At 34.0% G+C, this 15134-nt stretch overlaps 2 pseudogenes; one reads left to right on the forward strand and one right to left on the reverse strand.

Moving 5' to 3' along the window:
- The first annotated feature begins 2072 nt into the window (after nucleotides 1-2072).
- LOC133309610 (peptidyl-prolyl cis-trans isomerase FKBP62-like) lies at nucleotides 2073-3961 on the forward strand (annotated as a pseudogene).
- Nucleotides 3962-4617: 656 nt separating this feature from the next.
- On the reverse strand, nucleotides 4618-14757 carry LOC133309586 (probable serine/threonine protein phosphatase 2A regulatory subunit B''delta; annotated as a pseudogene).
- Nucleotides 14758-15134: the final 377 nt, after the last annotated feature.

Raw genomic sequence — 15134 nt, forward strand, 5'->3', positions numbered from 1 at the left:
TATACTTATCGTTGCTTTTATACATGATATAGTTCACAAAACAAAAACAAACAAACAAATCTCCTTTCTCGATTTTTGTGCGTCACTTTCAATTGAATTAGATGTATGTTCACCATCTACCATCTGAATCGTTTCTTTCAAGTTACATATATTGCAATTCTGCTTTTCGATTTACGTGATGAACATATTTCAAATACATTAGTTATATGAATTTAGTTTCAATTGTTTTTTTATATTCTGTGCTTTACTTTATAAATTGAGGCACTAATATATATACATATATATATATGTTTTGGTAAATTGGAAATTAATTGTTTGCTGCAGAAAATAGATATTACATATATTTAAAATAAATTGGGAAATTTTGTTATGTCTATATAAAAAAATAATAATAATAATAATAGTGGGAGGATAGCTTTGGGATGGTACCTCCCAAAGTGATGAACACAATTTTTGGGCTTTATGCCTCCGATGTGAAACTGATGTGAAAAAGATTATATCCGTTCTTCCCAAAGTGGTGTCTGGCAGGGTTTCCCGGGATACTAGTAGCAACTTTGGGAAGAGGTGTGCACACTAGGAAGATGTGAATTGATTATGGCCAAAGTGATTTGTTTGTGACTGGCAGGGTTTCCCGGGTCACAGGGTAGACTGGCAGGGTTCCCCGGGTCTACCATGGTTCTCTTCCCACTAAATAGACTAAATGGATTAAATAAATATTAATATAATTAATAACAAGTTGACATTTGATTCGAATTTTTGAGTTATATTATTTTATTGGATTATCATGAGTTACATCCTTTTTGTTTATTTATTTATTTTTGTATATCGGATTTGGATTACCAGCTTTGCTGACTTTTGTGTTTGTTTAACTGCAATGATCCTTCACGGGGAGCAGATTTTCAGTGAAGCATGTTGCAAAGGATGGGGCTAGCTGTGGACAGTGAGGATCACGACTCGAGTATTTCAAGCTAGTTTCTAAGTTTAGAAATTTATGAGATTTAAATAAATGCATAAGACATATTTCCTTTATTTAAACTTTAGTCTTTGGTTTTATTTTAATGTAATAAATTTAGCCTTGCACCTGTTCATTGTACAGGTGCGGCGGTAACATTCCCCAAATTAGATTTTGATTAGCTTCCGCAATATTTCTATTATTATAATTGTGAAAAAAAAATGAATTTTGACAATTTATTTATTATAAGATTGTTTCATAAATTGTTAGAAATTTGGGGTGTTACATAACTAAATAAGATAAAGTGGTAAAAATCTATCTACCAAAATAAATAGACTCATATATTCGTCCGAGAATCAATAAGTATTATCAATTAATTTTGTGAAAAAAAATTAACCAAAAAATATATTTATGCAGCATGTTTCTAATTTAAACTTTAAAATCTTTTAATATTTTCGCATCTTCATAAACTTTTTTTTTTTTTTGGATAGCCACAAATTACATTTTATAAATATTCCAAGATATCAATCCTTTTTTATTTTACTTATGTGATTTTTATTTTTTTTGGTAAAGTACTTATGTGATTTTAATTTAGACAACTAATTCACTTAAACTTTTAATATGTGGTAAATAATTTCTTATGGATTTTTTAAAGTCTTTTACTATAAAACAAAAGGAGTTATATCTAAGTTGGGTAAAAAATAAATGGAGTGTTTACCGGAAAAAAATAAATGGAGTATTATGCCAAAGTTACTAAGGGGCGCGCGAGATTTTGAGGGATTTCTGGAAAACTGAATTTTTTTAAATTTTAAATTTTCAGATATTATCATAAACTGAATGCAAAAATCATATTTTAAAAAATCGAGATTCACGGACAAATAAAAATTTCTCCTGTACCAAACGCCCCCTAAAATAATCTCAGTAACAGAGTTATTTCATATACAACTTCAGTTATTTGAACTAGGTTTAACAATTTTCTCAATCAGCTCTACAAATATTTGAGATGTAGCTCGACGATCCCATGACAAAATTTATTGAGATACTGATGTTAGTGAATTCTTATGCCATATATTGATTTATATTATTTTATTAAATGTGTATATATCAGGCTAATATGAAGATGGCAGAGTTTTACGAACTAGGTATTTTGCATATTGAATCGTTAGCTAATTGAATAGCATTGGAGCTAATAATTCTACCTACAAAAATTGGCAAAGGTTGTTGAGGAATGACTTTTGAGTTTTGTCAAATAATTGTCAACAGCACTAGCCTTCGACTATTTTTTTATCGAAGTCTTGTGTTTTGATTGCAAATTTGAAATCATTGTTTTACTAACATAAACTACATTGGTTGATACTCTTACAAGTCACATTACACCTTTGGTCATTGATATATTTCTAAGTGATACCTTGGAAATGCAGGGCAAGTTATTAAAGGAAGGGATGAAGGTATTAAAACCATGAAGAAAGGTGAAAATGCCATTTTCACCATCCCACATGAGCTAGCTTATGGTGAATCTGGTTCTCATCCAATGTGATTCTCCAATTTGATGTTGAGCTTCTGTCTTGGATTAGTGTGAAGGATATATATATGTAAGGATGGAGGTTTATTTAAGAAGATACTTACTGAGGGGGAGAAATGGGAGAATCCCAAGGATCCTGATGAAGTCTTAGGTATACATACATATTTCTTCCATATGTCCTTGATATTTTATTTAACTTAATCTTAACTATAAACTGTACCCTTGGTGTTGCAGTTGAGTACGAAGCATGTCTTGTTGATGGAACACTTGTAACGAAATCTGATGGAATGGAGTTCACAGTTAAAGAGGGTCAGTGCCTACAAATTTTGTTAATCTCTTCTTTTTAATTTTGCTTTTGTGTGGTATCTTACATCAATGTTTTCTCTATTATAGGTCATTTTTGTCCTGCTTTGTCAAAGGCTGTTAAAACCATGAAGAAGGGAGAGAAAGTTATATTGGCTCTGAAGCCACAATGTAAGTTGTCTACAGAATGCTTTAGTAAATGGTGATATGAATTTTTTTTTTAATTTTTTTGGAAAACGATATGACTAGTAATATTGATATTATCTCCATTTACTCTTTTAGTTCAAAGTTTCATGCATTTATTTATTGGTTTATAGATGGATTTGGTGAGAAGGGTAAGCCAGCGCATGATGACGAAGGTGTAGTTCCACCAAATGCAACATTGCAGATTACTCTCTAGTTAGTTTCTTGGAAGGCTGTGTCTGAAGTAACTCGTGACAAGGTCATTAAAAGGATACTCAAGGAAGGGTAAGGATAAAAGCGTCCAAAATGAGGGAGCCATTGTGAAATATAATGCTCATTAACGTGAATGATGGCTTTTGCTTTGTTAATGGACTTAGGACATGTTTCTGATATTTTCTTCCTCCTTTTTTACATCTTTGCAGTGAAACTAATTGGTAAGATGCAAGATGGTACTCTCTTTTTGAAGAAGGGCCATGGTGATGAAGGGGAGCTGTTTGAATTCAAAACAGATAAGGTAACTTGAAACGTCCAAATGATTTGAGGGATTAAATTTTATTTGCATTGCTTTCCTTACCAAAAGTTTTCATCGATACAAATTCTTCTTCAAAGGGATGAACTTGTTAGCAAGATGACAATTTAAATGATTGTTGCTGGACAGATTAAGCTGGTTTGGGATGTGATCAAAGCGTCATTGATCGTGCCTTTGCTGGATGTTGCTGTGTACATTTGTTTAGCAGTGTCACTTATGCTCTTCATGCAGAGGCTTTACATGGGTGTCATTATCATCCTCGTTAAGCTCTTTTGGAAGAGACCAGAACAATGCTACAAGTACGAGCCCATCCAAGACAATGTGGAACTCGGAAGCTCTAATTTCCCTGTGGTTCTTTTGCAAATTCCAATGTTCAACCAAAAAGAGGTGAAAGATTCTCTCTGTTTCACTGTTTCTCTCTCTGTCTTAATTTTTTTGTTCTTTGTTTGATTTTGCTATTTTATAGCACTGATTTACCCGTGGTGGTTATGTACTTCTGTCTTCATGGATATATGGATTTTGTTAATTTTGAGTGACGTGAAGTATGAGTATTATAGTGTTTTGCGTGATCCTAACAATATCAATTTAATAACCGTGCCGTGTTTTCTTAATCATGACATTACCTTTTTAATACAGGATATATATACTCTTAACATTATTCTCTAGCCCACTTGATTGTAAATTGTTTTAAACATAAAAAGTCAGTTGAAATATATAAAAACTAAAAAACTGTAGAATCAAGTGAATTAATGATTAAATGCAACTACGTCCGGAATAGAACAAAAATAGAAGTGCAACGCATTACGTTACTCAATAATTTCTTACAAAAATAATTCTATTGAATCAATTTATAGAAATATAAGTAATATATATCTTGTATTCCAAATTTTAGAAAATTCAAACATTGATATGTTAATAATTAATTGATACCTTCATTCATTTGAAAATTAGGATATACGTTACTTTCAAAATTTTACAATAAACACAAAAAATGATCTTGGATAAACTTAACCAAGATAAATGACTTTTTAGTAACATTTATGAGCTCCGCATGCATGTAATATCTGTATAAATTTAACAGCAATGAACTAAAGCTTTCTTTAAATGCTAAATAAAGCAAATCCAATGTACAACTTTATATTACTCTGCATGCATCAGACAAATCTAATAACGAATACATGACCTTTTATGTGCTACATTACACTTTCTTTAAATCATTCAATTGGCCTAACGAAAAAGGAATTCAGTAAATGACAGCCTGAGTCATAGATGACGAAATAAATCACAAATTACTCTTCGACAGATCCGGGGCAAAAGTGACTCGACCAGGAAAACAAACTACTAAAAAATCCATCAGAAAATCTCGCTACTTACGGGAAGCATACTCAATGATGTCAATTTAATTCAACTTGGCTGACCACCTCTTAGCAAACGTCCTCACTTTACACGGACATTCGTACATGCAACAAAACTTCCATGTTAATGGTCCCTTTGTATGTCACTACCAGCAGATCTGAATATCATTGTTGCTGCTCGCCCCCATCAAAAACAAAATCCATAGCGAAACTTGAAATTTTCCATTTTTGGGGGCAAAATTGGCGTTAAAAGCTGATCCTGAGTTAGTGTCTCTGAATAATGGCCAGTCTATCCGGATCTGAGGCGTCAGTATCTTTTCATACCCTGTATTAATGTATAAAGCTCAAAACTAAATGAACTAAAAATGGTGTCATAGTTAACGGAATACTGTAAAAATATGAAGGAATAGGAATACACACTACATAATATTCTAATGTCAAAAAGGGCTGTCAATATTTAAGCCCAAATAACATCATAAAATGTATGGGCTGGGCAAGCAAAATTTGAACTGGCCCAATTTAGGACAGGCCACCAGTCTGAATCTAGCAAGACAGTCGAGTTCACGCCTATTAACATCTATCAATGCAAGGGCTCTGAGCAAGTGGACATAATAACATAAATGACTTATCTGAATTTTGTACAAATCTGGGGCTGGGCTGGCCAGGCCAGGCCAGTGGGCAAGCAATAATTTGTGAATTCATATTATAAATGCAAAGAAAAATTGGATTTGTAACATCACATTTTAACTTACATAAAAGATGTCAGAAGGGAGCCTCTAGTGATTCATCCCAAACCTCTGCACTTCCATTAGAGGCATCCTCTACATCTTCTTCCATTGAAAGCCTAATATATTCTCTATGAGCAAAGCGGTCCCACTCTGTCAATGTAGGATTCTCACGTTCCTGTTCACACAAGACATACACCAGGCAGTCACAACTCACCAACAATGACCAATTATACTGACTTAACAGAACAACAACTTTTACCAGATTCATGTACCTGACGAATCAAAAATGGGTCACGAGTTTCAAAGGCCATGAACTTGTTTAGATTGAACAGGATATTGAAAACACTTCCTGAGAGTTTACCACCTTTCAGGTCGCGCAGAGTTATATAGCTCTCATTCTGCGGAGTGAATTTTACTTTAGAGTTAAGAAAAAATATCTCAGATAAAGGATAAGTAGCAACATGATATCAACCAAAAGATAGAGAAAAAGGACAAGAAAAGGACTGAGTGAAAAATGCAAATTGGGGATGTCATTTTCCAGGAAGAAACATGAATTTATAAACTGCTCACTAGATTTGCATCATTTATCAGTTAACGTGACTTCCCAACAACACAATAAAACATGACCAAACAATCAATAGAAGAAAGATTTTAAGACATACCTCAGGTCCAATCATGTCAATTATCTGGCACAGTATATCCTCAAAAAGCACAGGTTCTTGGGCCATGCACTCCATTCGATGCAATTGCTCCTCATAAAAAAATTGCAGTTCATTCCGTGTCAGAACCCCATTTCCGTCCAAATCAATGCACTTGAACCTAATCACAAGAAGTTAAAGTAAAGTCACACATGGCTAATAAGTGTTTACGCCAAAGTTCAATTTTTCAATATTTGCCTAAGGGTAAGGTTTGTAGGCAAGGTGGAAAAAAGAGGGAATTAAAAACAAAACAAAAAACAGTAATAAGATTTTTTTTTTAAAAAAACTGAACAAATTTTTCAATTTTTCTTTCATTTCTTCTATATAACATGCGGCCCAAACTTTCAGTCAGTCAATTTTCCCAGTTCTATTTTCACCCATGCCTTTTTTGACACTACTCTTGATCGACATACCATCCTACTACACATCTCACAATATCATATTCATGCTCTATAAGACACTAGTGAATTGGCACAAGGGGCTGTGTTCTCCCAAAGCAAGAGTTTGGGTGTGTTCATAACTGTTTTCAAAGAGTTATTTTTTTTATATAAAAAAGAAGAAGTAATAAGCAACAAAACCTGTTTAGAAGATTGATTTCACCATGCAAATATTCAAAACAGTTTTCTGGATTTTGCAATTTCAAGTCATTGAAAACAAGGGAACAACTCGTGAAAACTGTTCCAATAAACGGCAAAACCGCAATAATATACAAATTGTTTGTTTCCTCCTTTTTTTTCTTTCAAAAATTGTTTTGGAAAAAAATAATCCAAATAGTTCTCTAAAAACAAAAATTGTAACCTGTTCCAAACATAAACTTTGCCCCAGAGAGAGAGAGAAAAGGGGGGGGGGGGGGGGGGTTAACAAATGAAACGGATAATGTATGGGAAACAAAATACCAATACTCAAGACTTGGCTCAGATGATTTATCTTCTTCTGACAGTATGAAGTAAACAAAATCTTCATAACCCATCTTTCCCTCAACCTTACTAGTAAACCTTCTTGGAACCTGAGATAATATTGAAGAGACAAGTAAGTCAAAATCTGCATCCAACAAATGATCTGATAAATCATATAAACAAAAGTGGACGGATAGTTTATTTGTATTACGAGGGAAGGAGTGGGGATTTGGATTGTCCGTGGCTGAAGACAGCTCTAGTCAAATCTCAAGACAGAAGCAATACATAATATTGTAATCTACACAAACCTGAGAAAATATTCTATCGACAATTCGATAGGTGAGTGCATGGTTACCATATCTGATAAGATTCTCTTTGTCTATCAAGAAATCATGATCTGTATCCAGCTCCCAAAACTTGCAGTATATGACATAAAAATGCTCATAAGAGAAGTATCTGCAGATAATTTTAAAGAAAGATAAAAATGATTATTGCATTTTGATATAAATATATGTAGTTCATTTGAAAAAAAAAAAAAGAAACTAAGGTCATTTATTGAAGTTAATGGTAATAACATTTTCAAACAGAATATCTACCTCAAAACCTTGTTGATGTCTTCTTCTTCATCGGCATGCTGCATTGCGTCAATTATGTTTCCACGCTTTAGCTCCCTCAGGGTAAGACGACCATTTCCAGATCTATTAATGTAGTAATATATTCGGTATATTACAGTTTCAGCTGGGCCATTGGAAAAACAAATAGTTATGAACATTGCACCATAGACAAAACAATTTTGTTACACCAAAAACCGTGATCAGTGACACCAGCCTATGCCTATATTCCAGCAATCAACTTTGATAGAAGTAGTCCTATAACTGATCCTCCCAAAACTAAGATATATGAAGCGTGACTCTTTTTAATATATATCTTGTATGTATTGTATATTATAATTGCAATAAAAATAAGTATATAAATATAGACAACAAAAAAACATAAATGGTTACTCCCTACTCATCACAATTATATCTGTTGGCTACTAATTCATTGACATCGTTTTTTAGGGTACAGAATTCATTTTTCACAAGTGTAACTTAAAAAATGAATGAAAAGAGGTATTATGTATCTTTTCGACATAAGTCATCCCTTTATAAATGTTGGCTACTACTTCATTGACATCGTTTTTTGGGGTACAACATTCATTTTTCACAAGTGTAACTTAAAAAATGAATGAAAAGAGGTATTATGTATCTTTTCGCAGTAAGTTATCCCTTTATAAATGAGTTGCAGCTATGAATATCAGGCTGAATCATGAAAATGCAAGATAAGAAACAAAGGTCATTGGTTTCTAAGGCAACACTGGTTTCAATCAACCATTATTAGAGAAACTTTGTCATGTAAAAAAGAACGATGCATAATTTTGACCTAATAGATGATGATGCCAACAAAGACGTAAGACTGGTATAGATGGTGAAAAGCCTGCTGAAATTATTTCAGCAAGTGTAAACATGATCAACAAATGGAGCTGGCGGACAAGTGGATTGTTCAAGCACGGGAAAATTAAATATTTAAAGAGTATCCAATACACAAGGATTAATGAAAGTGAGCCATTTGAGAGGATACCACTTTGCATGGGGTCGAGAAGAAAAAAACCATTTGCCCAAACCAATTGCTTGTATGCAGCTGCAGCCTATATGCACCACTTTGAATAGGTGGAATAGCTAGTTACATTTTGTAGGGGAAAAAGATTGGGTCGAATACTAATGCAAGTACCCGACAGAGTATTGAAATGAAGAATTTGCATCGTGCAAGAAACTTTTAAAACATATGCATGAAAATCACCAATCAATCTCAAAAATTGTTCTCAAGAATCTGTTATACAAATTTATGCACTAGTTTAGAGCCCCCCCTCTCCCCCTGTGGTTTTTCAAAAGTATCAAACTTGGATTACGTACAACTAACGAATGATAACATTATATTTACCAAAACTTTTAAATTCATTTAAACTGCTCCAAAGTCATTTTGATCCAATCCATTGTTGGTGTCAAATAAAGACAAAGGATATGTCAGTGGACCTAGCATGACAAAGCACTCTCCTAGGCAAGGTAGTCAAACTTGAGATCTTACTTAAGGTCCGAAGGGGGTGACAAGATCGTAAATCATGGAATCGACACGGATCGTAAAGATCTTACATTTTTTAGTTTTATTTATAAAAACTAATATTTGTACATTAATCAACCGTTAAAATCTCTCAAATATTTGTAATTATATCAAATAAGATAAAATAAAATCATTATTTTATACTTTATATTTTAAAAAAATTATGTGATTAATTACGATAAAACACTGCAAGTTTAACAGATTTAATTCACCTAATCAACAAAACAAGTAACAAGATATGTCATACTTGTATAAAATAACAGGGTCAATGGGTCAAAATAAAATAATGTAAAACAAGATAAAAACACTGGAAAAGGAATTGGGCATAACATAAATGGGTTTCATGATACACATGGAACTAAAATTTGGGATAAAGGCAGAAAGAAAACACATAAAAACGGGGGGAAATGGCACCAAGAGAACATAGTCAAAATGGGTTGCACTTGCGCATCAGGGATGGATTTCACACCCAGCCTTACAATAGAGAAGTTCAAACCACTCCACCAGAACCAAAGACGACGTTGCACCAGAGAAGCTCCGACCAGTACGGGTTTTGTACCGGAGAGAGATTTGCACATTAAAGGGAGAAAAGCAAGCGCAGACAAGGGAGTGGGCTAGGGTTTTGATTTTGCACTATAGTAGATAGGGTTCTGTGCAAGTCTTCGACAAAATAAGATTTTTTGGGCCAAAAATTTAAGGGTTTAATGTCTCTCATGTTGTAAGAGATAAAACCATCTCCTACACACACATAAAAGTATATGGAGCCATGTTTTCTTTTTCTCTCTCTTCTCTTCACATGGCCCCACATACTTTTATATGTGTACATAAGATAATTTTATCTCTTACAACATGAGAAACATTAAACCCAAAATTTAATGGGTTGAAAAAATTCCCACAAAACAGTGGGATCATGCAATCCCACCGTGTTTACGTTTTAACCCGGCGATTCCAAACGATCTTGTTGAAGTCCGATTATACATGCTTTTTGAATCGGTCCACGTGAAGAAAATCGTAGGATCATACAATCCTACGATATTACTCGCGATTTTAACTGCTATGCTCCTAGGGCATGAAATGTCTAATTTTTCAGCCAGAATCTTGACAGTAATTCTCTATTAGATTCTCTGATCCAAATACAGCAAAACAGGTATAAGGACACATCCAGCAAGCAGGACTTGATTTAACCAATGAATTCCAAGGCAGAACACTAAAACCTTTTTAATCGAAGAAAAAAATTTACTTAAGAATAAAGAGGGGAAGTAGAACCACAGGGAGGATAAAAAGCCCTCCAAGTAGGAAATTCTATACAAAGGAGAATAGGGAAAGACTAAGAACGCATTAAAGTTGCCCAATCTCACTGAATATCCGAGATAGCAACTCCGTTGAAGCAGCCAAGAGTAGAACTGCACATTGCCATAAAGCTTTTTTGTGTTTTAACCAAATCCTTTATAAAGAACCATAAAAAATGCTCTAGGGTAGAGGGACACACTCAATGCCTTCCAATAACCACGCAAATGGTGTCTTTATCGAACCAAGTATTATGAGAATCTCAAATTCATTTGCTGATATTTACAATTACATGAATTTCTAAATGCATGGTTATAACCAAGATGGAAGACAAACCATATCTCTCTTGAAACTCAGGCGTGCTCTGCAGGAACTCCAGTCCTGGATGAGTAGCCAAAAGCTCACGTAGCACAGGTTTAAAATCATCCTGACATGAAGTATAATATAGTTCCCAAATAAGATAGATAGGAATATAATATCAAAGTGAAGAAAATCAATAAAGGTGGCCCCAACAAAATAAATCATCCTAGTATCAAATGGGAATAAATGACATATTTTGATAGATATCATTAGGCCATGGCTGAGCGTAACTTACAGAGGAGAAGAAAATTAACTGAAATGAAAGGCAGGAAAAAAAAAATAGAAGCAAAATACCTGAGTAAGGTACTTAAGCTGTGGTTGCTTTAAAATTGTGTATATTTGGGTTGCTATATCCTTCGTCAACATGTTGCCATTAATCCAATAATCAATAAATGCATTCCTATAGGAACATTACATTAAGGATTTAAGCATAAGTACTAGCAAATTATAATAACGGGGAACAAAACCATTCAACTATAATTCTTACAGCATGGGAAGGAGAGAGTTAAATAAACCATGTTTACTTTATTAATAGTACATATGTCTTTCAAGCAAGAAATCAATCAGCATAGTGTTCAATTGAATTGAAATGGATATTTGCAAGGGTAACTTCTTGTTTAGCACCAAGGAGAACAGACCCACAGAGACTCTTCAGCCAAACCATGTATTACATCATTTTTTTTCTGGGCACATGTTTCTTTCCACCAACTTGTCTTGTCTTTTTAATGTTTGGTTCCTTCACTTTTCAGCCTTAGACAGTATAGCATCAGATATTGTATTATATGTCTTAGTACAAATAGTTGAGAACCTTCACTATTAAACAGAAGATCGAAAAAAGAAATTCAATGTCCTTTCTAATTTAAATTTTTTTGACATACTAGCAATTTTCAGTTAACGTCTGATAGAAAAAATTTAGCCCAGAAAGTTAAATCAATCAGCATTACTGATATTTTAGTCACGTTTGTTAATTGCAAAGAAAGAGTAAGCTTTTTAGAGGGAAAAAGCTGAAAACATTTAACTATGGACTCAATCGTAAGTTCCTACAGTCTCTTCAACACACCATCATTCATTTTTCAAATAATAATAGTTTCCTAATTTCCTTTAATATACTTTCATCATTCATTTGAATGATAATAGTTTCCCTTAATACGCCCTCAAGTTGTCAAATCAGGATATTTTCCAAAGCTCCAAATTCAATATTTACAAAATGCTAAAAATTCAGTTCTAAAAATTTTCAGTATTAAATTTCAGCTGTGAAGTTTCCAGTGTTACACACCCATATAATTTCAACGTACTAAAATATTTTATTTCAAGCTCTTTCCCTTTCTGAATAATGAATAATCACTCACAATAATTGTTATGTTACACCAGGTCTCAAGCATCTAGACAACAACCATCCAAATAGCTAAATCCAAGAACCACCCATGGCAAAAAAGTACAAAATTTGATTAAAAATAAATAAATTAATTAAGTACACACCTTGTCACAACACCAGTTCCATTATCAATCTTTCTGAAAAGAGATGAGGAAAAAAATGATGGCAGCTTGCATACTTCCTTAGTAACTGATTTGAATTCTGAAATGCCAAAGAAACAAGTAAGACACAATTAACCTAGTTACTACAACTCTATTACGTTGCAAAGTAGTTTTTAGATATAATAACTTTTTGACTTTTGGAAACATTTTGCTTGGGGGGAGGGGGGGGTATGATTGCTTAAAAGCTAGAATGAGCTACTTATTTAAAATCCTTTTTTCCCCCAAATAACCCACTTATATGTGCAATATCTCACCATGTATCTGCAGCCCATCCAAGTGATCATGGAATAAATGGTCAATTCTAAACAAGCATTGTTCTTTCAGTTCTTTTGGAGGAAGACGCCCATCTTGAAAGTAGAACTGCATGTATAAAAGCACTTATGTTATGAGCATGAACATAGCATCAATCAGGGTGGGGGAAGGGGGAGAACCAGAAAAAAGAAAGAAAGAACACACACTTAGCAGACCAGGCACAAGATAAAATCATCAAATAAAGATTTTAAGAAAACTGGTCGGCAGTATGTAATAGGACTATGTGTCCTACTTGATAGCAGCGTTGATGTTAGTAAAAACAAAGACGGCAAAGTTTTTGCGGCAATGTGCAGTCTATTCGGTCCTTTGGTGCATATGGTTAGAACGAAATACGGGCATATTTAAGGGTGTATCTCTAACCCTGAACTTGCTATGGGAAAGGATTTTTTGTATGGCCTATCTTTTGTTTTCTGATAATGGCTATTTCAAACAAGTAGCGATTTCATATACGCAAAGAGATAGGACGGCTTTGATGCATTTTTTATTATTTCGTCTTCTCTGGTGTATTTTGCTTTTTTAGTTTTGGAGCCTATCATATCCTCCTTTTAATTTCGTCTTCTCTAGAATTATCTTTCACTATCATATAAACTATTAAGAAATCATATGAGACAGCCTAACCTGAGGTATCAATTCTTTAACTGGCTCACTGACAACCTTCAACGGAGAACCCAAAATAGAAGGGCCAACTCTCTGTTTCACTATGCGAGGGGAACCAGATGTACTTCTTGGTGAAAGGGGCGGTGCAGTGCCTGCAGGAAACATGGAAGGCAAAGAATTGCTTGCAGCATTTGGACTAGAGCAATTCCCTGGGACATTCAAGGGAACACCTGACTTTGCTTCATTTAGCAATGATGTTACCTACACAAATTAGCAAGTGAGACATGAGAATAAAATCACAAATGCATGCATTATACTCTGTCGTGTGTTCAAAGTTGAAAAACTTAACCATATAAGGACACTCAAAGATAAAACCAAAAAGGCATCTTATTGATAACCAATTTTTCATTCATACACTTCAAGTACGACCAAGAGTTCATTTATATGGCTCGGGGAGTAAACAGGAGTTTAATATAGTCCATGAAAGAATAGGCTATGGTGATTTCTCCCAAGAGAGAGATTGAGACATAACAGTCGAAATTAATTACTTCTAAAATAAGGTGAGGATATATAGGAAATGTTATAATTCTCATGATATATGGAATCCCATAACGATGGCTATGATTTATCAACATAAGTAATAATCCATCTTTCTCACAAACCTTGTAGATTCAGCTACTATTATCTAAATTATTGTTAAACTTGTTAATTGACAGCAAACGCTCCTATGAACAAATAGACAATAAGAATCGTGAAATGAACAATGTGGCAATATGTTAATTCTAAAATTAAGAAACAAGGAATGAAGTGTACCAATCGGTTGCTTTCGGGAAGCGACAGCCACTGGTCGAAGAGAGTCTCGACGAAGCTCAGGTTAGACTTAAGGGCCAGAGCGGACACCTCTGGGAGCTGCAACAATTCAACCTCCAACGACGCCGCATCGGTAACGACCTCCATCTTCATCTAAACCAAAACCGTATCCGTATCTCTCATTCACAAACCAAGCCGCACAGAGATCAAAACAAATCCTGGATTAACTTTTTTTTAAGACTGAAGCAAGTCGAATCTCAATGCCTTTGAATCGAAACCGTGTGCATCAATTAGATTCTAAATCGGAACGGAACAAATGCGCCTGAGATAGCAGTAGATTCAGCAGGAACCCTAGATCTTCCTGGTATTACGTGATCAATTAACAATATACGTTCAAAAAATGCAACAGTTCTGGTGATCTGACGAGCGATTTGGATAGAAAAAATAATGCGAGTGATAGAAAATTTGGGGGAAAATTTAGCAGAGATCCACGCGATTTTGGAGGGAGAAAGAACAAATAATTGTGCAGACGCTGGATAATAAAAGCGAGAGAGATATGGTACTTGTGTTTGTGTCTCTTTAATTTTAATTTTAATTTTAATTTTATTTGGGAATGAAAAGATAGGACCAGAAAATGTAAATTTCGCAGGGTGACACGTGGTGTGCCTATGGAAAATGCGGTCTTCGGAATTCCATCATCAGTAATCACATTCTGGAGGATCTTGCTCTTGCTTATAGAGTCAACAGACTCAACACCACTTACAACATCCCCTAGTTCCAATTTTTTATTCACAAAAATTAATATTTCAGACATGAGATTTTATAAACATTTTTCTCTCTATATTTTTCTCTAAACATAAATAATATATATATATATGAGAAAATAGACTTTCATAATATATAAGAGAA

Source organism: Gastrolobium bilobum, unplaced genomic scaffold, assembly GCF_033153095.1.
Source record: "Gastrolobium bilobum isolate Gb01-03AN ecotype WA unplaced genomic scaffold, APGP_CSIRO_Gbil_v1 utg10104, whole genome shotgun sequence".
NCBI lineage: Eukaryota > Viridiplantae > Streptophyta > Magnoliopsida > Fabales > Fabaceae > Gastrolobium > Gastrolobium bilobum.